General features: G+C 48.3%; 1 protein-coding gene across 2 annotated transcripts in view; it reads right to left on the bottom strand.

The window, feature by feature from the left end:
- The window catches only part of LOC140203927 (adenylate cyclase type 4-like), a 52,068-nt gene extending 43,752 nt beyond the window's left edge, over positions 1 to 8,316 (bottom strand). For both annotated transcript variants that reach the window (XM_072270089.1, XM_072270090.1), the window contains exon 1: positions 7,616 to 8,316. The gene's annotated coding sequence lies outside the window, so the exon portion shown is untranslated. The remainder of the gene's footprint in view (positions 1 to 7,615) is intronic.
- Positions 8,317 to 8,602: the final 286 nt, after the last annotated feature.

An 8,602-nucleotide genomic window follows, 5' to 3' on the forward strand; every position in this document is an offset into this window, starting at 1 on the left:
ACTGATTCTTTCTGTGACCAGAACTGCATACGGTGTTCCAGATGCGGTTTGACCAAAGTTTTGTAAAATTACAATGTGACATCCCAACTTTTGTACTTAGTACCTCAAACGATGAAGGCAAGTGTACTGTCTGCCTTCTTCATTATCTTGTCGCATGTGTTGTCAGCTTCAGGGAACAATGGGCCTGCATTCCGAGACTAAGACTAGTCTTTCCAAGACTTCCATTTACTGTACACTTTTCCTTGACATTGGACCACCCAAGATGCAGCCTCTCATATTTGCCCAGATGAAACCCCATCAATTGTAGGCCATATCTCGGGTAATGATGAGTTTGAGTACAGAGAGGAAATTAAGAACCTGGTGGCATGGTGCGAAGACAATAACCTATCCCTCAACATAGAACATAGAATAGTACAGCACAGTACAGGCCCTTCAGCCCACAATGTTGTGCCGACCCTCAAACCCTGCCTCCCATATAAGCCCCCACCTTAAATTCCTCCAGATACCTGTCTAGTAGTCTCTTAAACTTCACTAGTGTATCTGCCTCCACCACTGACTCAGGCAGTGCATTCCACGCACCAACCACTCTCTGAGTAAATAACCTTCCTCTAATATCCCCCTTGAACTTCCCACCCCTTACCTTAAAGTCATATCCTCTTGTATTGAGCAGTGGTGCCCTGGGGAAGAAGCGCTGGCTACCCACTCTATCTATTCCTCTTATTATCTTGTACACCTCTATCATGTCTCCTCTCATCCTCCTTCTCTCCAAAGAGTAAAGCCCTAGCTCCCTTAATCTCTGATCATAATGCATACTTTCTAAACCAGGCAGCATCCTGGTAAATCTCCTCTGTACCCTTTCCAATGCTTCCACATCCTTCCTATAGTGAGGTGACCAGAACTGGACACAGTACTCCAAGTGTGGCCTAACCAGAGTTTTATAGAGCTGCATCATTACATCGCGACTCTTAAACACTATCCCTCGACTTATGAAAGCTAACACCCCATAAGCTTTCTTAACTACCCTATCCACCTGTGAGGCAACCTTCAGGGATCTGTGGACATGTACCCCCAGATCCCTCTGCTCCTCCACACTACCAAGTCTCCTGCCATTTACTTTGTACTCTGCCTTGGAGTTTGTCCTTTCAAAGTGTACCACCTCACACTTCTCCGGGTTGAACTCCATCTGCCACTTCTCAGCCCACTTCTGCATCCTATCAATGTCTCTCTGCAATCTTTGACAATCCTCTACACTATCTACAACACCACCAACCTTTGTGTCAACTGCAAACTTGCCAACCAACCCATCTACCCCCACATCCAGGTCGTAAATAAAAATCACAAAAAGTAGAGGTCCCAGAATAGATCCTTGTGAGACACCACTAGTCACAATCCTCCAATCTGAATGTACTCCCTCCACCACCACCCTCTGCCTTCTGCAGGCAAGCCATTTCTGAATCCACCTGGCCAAACTTCCCTGGATCCCATGACTTCTAACTTTCTGAATAAGCCTACCGTGTGGAACCTTGTCAAATGCCTTACTAAAATCCATATAGATCACATCCACTGCACTACCCTCATCTATATGCCTGGTCACCTCCTCAAAGAACTCTATCAGGCTTGTTAGACACGATCTGCCCTTCACAAAGCCATGCTGACTGTTCCTGATCAGGCCATGATTCTCTGAATGCCTATAGATCCTATCTCTAAGAATCTTTTCCAACAGCTTTCCCACCACAGACGTAAGGCTCACTGGTCTATAATTACCCGGACTATCCCTACTACCTTTTTTGAACAAGGGACAATATTCGCCTCCCTCCAATCCTCCGGTACCATTCCCGTGGACAACAAGGACATAAAGATCCTAGCCAGAGGCTCAGCAATCTCTTCTCTCGCCTCGTGGAGCAACATGGGGAATATTCCGTCAGGCCTCAGGGACTTATCTGTCCTAATGTATTTTAACAACTCCAACATCTCCTCTCCCTTAATATCAACATGCTCCAGAACTTCAACCTCACTCATATTGTCCTCACCATCATCAAGTTCGCTCTCATTGGCGAATACTGAAGAGAAGTATTCATGGAGGATCTCGCTCACTTCCACAGCCTCCAGGCACAACTTCCCACCTTTATCTCTAATTGGCCCTACCTTCACTCCTGTCATCCTTTTTTTCTTCACATAATTGAAGAATGCCTTGGGGTTTTCCTTTACCCTACTTGCCAAGGCCTTCTATGCCCCCTTCTTGCTCTTCTCAGCCCCTTAAGCTCCTTTCTTGCTTCCCTATATTCCTCAATAGACCCATCTGATCCTTGCTTCCTAAACCTCATGTATGCTGCCTTCTTCCACCTGACTAGATTTTCCACCTCACTTGTCACCCATGGTTCCTTCACCCTACCATTCTTTATCTTCCTCACCGGGACAAATTTATCCCTAACATCCCGCAAGAGATCTCTAAACATCGACCACATGTCCATAGTACATTTCCCTGCAAAAACATCATCCCAATTCACACCCGCAAGTTCTATCCTTATAGCCTCATAATTTGCCTTTCCCCAATTAAAAATTTTCCTGTCCTCTCTGATTCTACGTCAGCAAGACGAAGGAATTGGTTGTTGACTTCAGAAGGAGTAGCGGACCACACAACCGAATTTACATCGGTGGTGCGCAAGTGGAAACAGGTCAAAAGCTTTAAGTTCCTCGGGGTCAATATCACAAATGACCTGACTTGGTCCAACCAAGCAGAGTTCACTGCCAAGAAGACCCACCAGTGCCTTTACTTCCTGAGAAAACTAAAGAAATTTGGCCTGTCCCCTAAAACCCTCACTAATTTTTACAGATGCACCGTAGAAAGCATTCTTCTAGGGTGCATCACAACCTGGTATGGAAGTTGTCCTGTCCAAGTCCGAAAGAAGCTGCAGAAGATCGTGAACACGGCGCAGCACATCACACAAACCAATCTTCCGTCCGTGGACTCACTTTACACCGCATGCTGTTGGAGCAGCGCTGCCAGGATAATCAAGGACACGACCCACCCAGTCAACAGACTTTTTGTCCCTCTTCCCTCCGGGAGAAGGCTCAGGAGCTTGAAGACTCGTACGGCCAGATTTGGAAACAGCTTCTTTCCAACTGTGATAAGACTGCTGAACGGAACCTGACCCGGATCTGGGCCGTACCCTCCAAATATCCGGACCTGCCTCTCGGTTTTTTTGCACTACCTTACTTTCCATTTTCCTATTTTCTATTTATGATTTATAATTTAAATTTTTAATATTTACTAATTTTTACTATTTTTAATATTTAATATTTGTAATCCAGGGAGTGGGAAGCGCAGAATCAAATATCGCTGTGATGATTGTACGTTCTAATATACTTTATTGTCACCAAACAATTGATAAGTACCACTTTCCCACCCACATTTGCAGCTGGTATGAATACTGCTGAATCCTTTGACAATTTCCCTCACTGTAACAGAACTCCACCAATCTTTAAGTCATCTTCAAATTTGCTAATCAGCCCTCCAAAGACTCTTGCAAATTTCTACAGATGTTCTAACTGCTCCACCATTCGATCATGGCTGACTTATTTTCCCTCTCCACCCCATTCTCCTTGTAACCTTTCTAATCAAGAACCTATCAACCTCTGCTTTAAATATACCCAATGATAGCCTGCACAGCCATCTGTAATGAACACCACAGATTACCAGCCTCTGGCTAAAGAAATTCCATCTCAACTCTGTTCTAAATGGACATCCTTCTATTCTGAGGCTGTGCTCTCTTGACCTGGACTCTCCCACTAATGGAAACAGTTTCTTATTGTCCACTCTATTTAGGCTTTTCAATTCGGTATGTTTTAATGAGATCCCCCCTCATTCTTCTAAACTCCAACAAGCTCAGGCCCAGAGCCATCAAAAGCTCCTTGTATTTTAACCCTCTCATTCCTGGGATCATTCTCATGAGCCTCCCCTGGACCTTCTCCAACGGCAACACATTGTAGGAGGGAAGGGTTAGATTGATCTTGAAGTGGCTTTAAAGGTTGGCAGAACGTTGTGGCCCGAAGGGCTTGTAATGTGCTGTTATGTTCTATGTTCCATCAGGAGAGGCCCAAGCTATCAAAAACTAGAGCAACACACATCAAAATTGCTGGTGAACACAGCAGGCCAGGCAGCATCTCTAGGAAGAGGTACAGTCAAAAACTAGAGTAAGTTAAAGAATAACCCCCTTCCAGCCAGAGTAACACTCCACCACCAGCACTGACCATCCTGCATAGGCAAGCTAGTTCTGAATCCAATCTGCCAAGATCCATGTGCCTTAATTATTTGAACGTCTCTTCCATGTTTCTCGGTCCCCTTCACCTCTGCTGTGCCTGCTTCAAAGACAAGACTTTCTACAAAAGTGCCTAACCCCTCCTTAGTGGATGGAGCCCATGACTTCACCCCTTCTCTTTCCCTCACATCTGCTTCCTCACCACAATCGATCGATCTCCATTCACCACCACCAACAAACCCCCCACGCCAGATAGTAGCATCCAAGTCCTCACCAGCTTCTGAGTACAACAGGAATCTCGTTGGCTCTGCTGAGCTCCCAGCACCGCACACCACAGATCATGGAACGGGACAGACTGGAACAGGGCCCCGTGGGCCGCCCTGTCAGTGCCGATTGCAATGCTCTTTTGACCTCCATCCCCTCACTCTCTCTGTCCATCTGTGTGCCCATTTAAATGCCCCCTAATCACCTCTAATGTGTCTGCTTCCATCTTCTCCCCTGGCAGCCTGTTCCATGTGTCCACCTCTCTCTGTATAAAAAGAAAGTTGCCCCACACATCTCCTTTAAGCTTTCTCCTCTCACCCATGCCCTCTAGGTTTGATGTTCACACCCTGGGCAAAATGACTGCCTCTCATAAAGTTATAAACCTCTGACAGGTCACCCCACACCCTCTGATACTCCAGAGAAGAAACCGAAGTTTGTCCGACCACACCTCATGCCACGTGCTCTCCAGCCAGGCAGCATCCCAGTGAACCTCTTCTACTCCCGCTACCATCTCTGGATTGACCCCAAGTCAAGCCTGTTGCTAGTTACATGAGGATAGCCAAATGGTTTGTAACTGGGATATTGTGTACAGCTCTGGTCTCCCGGACTAAGAAAGGGGAGATATGTGACAGACGGAGAAGTTTCACCAGATCATTTCCTGGGATGGGGTGGGAGTGGGGGTATTTTCCCATCAGGAGAGATTAATCTGGCTGGACCTGTATTCTCTGGGGTTTGGAAGAACAAGAGGGGATCTCATTGAAAACTCACTCATGACAGGGTGGGTGTGAGGTCATAGGTTACCCCCTGACTCGGGGTGGGGAAGAGAGGGTCACCATCTCAGAATAAGGTGGTTGGCTGTTCAAGACAGAGATGGGAGCGATTCCTTCTGCATCCATCCCCCAATTCCCTGGAGAGAGGTGAGTCTTTGGAATTCATTCTCCCTCAGAAGGAGGTGGGTCGGTGAGTTTTGGATGTGAAGGGGAGGGAGGGAGATGGGGTTGGTGCAGAAGGGTGGGTCTGGGGTAGAGGGTCATTCCCGGTCCGATAGAACGGGGAAGGGTTATGGTTGGGAGGGACAGAGTAGAAACCGAGCAGCCTATTCCTGTGCTGTTCCTTACTTTGCCTGTGGCTGCTTCACATCTCCCCCAGCACCCCTTGCAAATCTTTCGGACAAAAGCAACAGGTGGTACTACACATGGGATCTTCCTGTGCACTTATCAGCAGCACCTCTTCCAATGAAACGAGAGTGGGGTTGGGGTGGTGAGAGAGGAATTCCTACCTCCTACTTACTCTACCCACGCCTTCCCTCTCCTCTTAATTCCTTCCCTGGATTGTCTGTTTCAGGATGAAGCTTGGTAGGCCAGAGCCCGAGTCTGGAAACTTGCCTAGGAGGGTGGGCTGTGTTTAGCTACTTCCTGTCAAGCTGCAGGGTGACCCCTGACCCCGAGACGGGTGTCTCCCATAAGGAGAGGTCATGCTACCTCCCTCACACCCCTGCAAACATCCCTCCAGTGACAGGGAGGAGCCCAGCACAGTGAGGGCGGAGGATTTCCTGCTCTTCACAGCCTGTGCTGCCGGCCTCCCGTGGGGCCTCATAGACCCAGTCCAGGATGGCCCAGCATCAGTCTGCAGGGCTCTGAGTGCCAGAGCATTGATTGTTCTCCCTGTGTCTGGGGAGATCCCTCTAACTACTCCCCTCCCTCCGTATCTGGGGAGCTCCCTATTCCTACTGTACCTCGAGAGCAGCTTCTAACCCGAAGTTGATAAGACGTAGGAGCAGAATTAGGCCACTTAGCCCATGGAGTCTGCTCCCTTATTCCATCATGACTAATTTATTGTCCCTTGCAACCCCATTCTGCTATGTTCTCCCCATAACCTTTGATGCCCTAACTAATCAAGAACCAATCAACCTCTGCTTTAAATATACTCAGTGACTTCACCTCCACAGCCACCCGTGGCGATGAATTCACCAGCTAAGTATTTTTTTATCATCCCGTTCTAAATGGACATCCCGATATTCTGAAGCTGTGCCCTCCGGTCCTAGACTTACCCACTATAGGAACCATCCTCTCCACATCCACTCTCTGAACCTTTCAATATTCAATAGGTTTCAATGAGATCCCCCTCATTCTTGTAAACTCCAGCAAGCACAGGCCTGGAGCCATCAAACCGGCCTCACGTGTTAACCCTTTCATTCCCAGAGTCATTCTTATGAACCTCCTCTGAACCCTCTCCAAAGCCAGCACATCTTTTCTTGGACACACACAACTCCAACTGCGGACTGACCAATGCCTTATATAGCCTCAGCATCACATCTTTACTCTTACATTCTAGTCTCCTCAAAATGAATGCTAACAGTCCTTACCACTCCCTCCCCACTCCTTTATCTGGCAACCTCTCTCCAACACCTTCATTCACCCTCCGACATCATGAAGCCCTTTCTAACCCTTCCTTCTCCTCCTGTGCCTGGGAGCTCCCTTTAACACCTCCCTCACTGTCCTGTATCTGGGAAGCACACTCCAACAACTTCTGCACCTAACAGCAGGAATTCTGCAGATGCTGGAAATTCAAGCAACACACATCAAAGTTGCTGGTGAACGCAGCAGGCCAGGCAGCATCTGTAGGAAGAGGTGCAGTCGACGTTTCTGTGCAGCTCCCTCTTACCCTCTCCTGTCCCAGGGGAGCTCCCTCTCAACCCCTCCCCCACTCTCTACTTGTGAAGCTCCCTCTAATGACCCCCTCATTCTCCAATATCTAGGGGAACTCTCTAAATTCTTCCTTCAGTATCTGGGGAGTGCCCTCCCACACTCTCCCGGATCCCTCTACCCACACTTCACTCTCCAGTCTCGGGGTGCTCCCTGTAGCCCCCTCGTGCACTTGGCAATCACCTTAGCCCATTCTCACTCTCCCCTCATTACCCCCCAATTTCTCAGACCTTCCTAAATCAGTGCGGATTGTGGGACAATCCGGAATACGGACGTCTCTCGGTTTCGAATGGGTTTGGTCTCCCCTGCCCTTTCTCCTTTTCCCGCCCAACCAGGAGCGCCTCAGACCCGAATTCCACCCCGTTTCTTCCCACCCCAACCCCTCACCTTCCACTCTCCTTCAGCTCCTCCGCTCCGTTCTCGTCCTCTCCACCGTGGCTCCCCTCTCCGAATCTACCACCCACCTTCGAGATCACGAGCGACGCTGTTCTCACCGTCGAGAGGATGCCCCCGACCTCGCTCTAATCCGGCTAATGAGAGGGATTTAATATTTGATGGAACCGACACTGGGTGGGATCTAATTATCGCCGGACTTCCTGGAGCTGGCCTCGAGTTGCTAAGGGCAACTGGTCACCGAGGGGAGAAGCGCTGGAAATGTGTCAACAATAGGTGGCAAAGTTCCCTTCGCTCTTCACCAGGGGTGGTGGAGAAGGCGTTTGGCGCGCTCGCCTACATGGGACAAGACGCTCAGCTGTGATATTACATTACAGCTGTACAAGGCATTAACAGGACCCCATTTATCGAGCGCAGTTCTGGTCTGAAACTAGAAAAGAATGGAAAAAACGAGAGAGAGAGAGAGGGAGCGATTGGGAAAGACGGAGACAGAAAGCAGAAATTAGGAGAAATGTTTGGAGGGGGAGATTAAAGAGAGAGAGTAAACAAGACAACTAGAGAAAGACAAACATGAATAGATTGACAGAATAAGGGAAAGGAAGAAGGAAAAGTAAGGAAGAATTACGTCAGAAAATAAACGAGACAATGTGGGAAAACGAGAGGTAGACAAGGGAGCGGCTGAGGGACAGATGATAGAGCGAATGTGAGAGAAGGAAAAGAGAGAGGACACCGAAAGATATAGATCATGTGACAGAGAGAGAGAGAGAGAGAGAGAGAGAGAGAGAGAGAGAGAGAGAGAAAGAAAAAAAGACTGCCAGGAGGGTGGAGGTCTTGCGTTACGGGGAGAGACTGGATAGGCCGGGCCCGTCTTCCCTGGAGTGAAGGAGGCTGCATGGTTATCTTATAGAGTTTTATAAAACCATAAGGCTTAAGAGGGCGGTCACCGTCTTTTCCCCAGGGTCGGAGAGTTCAAAACTAGAG

The sequence above is a fragment of the Mobula birostris genome, chromosome 10 (assembly GCF_030028105.1).
Source record: "Mobula birostris isolate sMobBir1 chromosome 10, sMobBir1.hap1, whole genome shotgun sequence".
Classification (NCBI taxonomy): Eukaryota; Metazoa; Chordata; class Chondrichthyes; order Myliobatiformes; family Myliobatidae; genus Mobula; species Mobula birostris.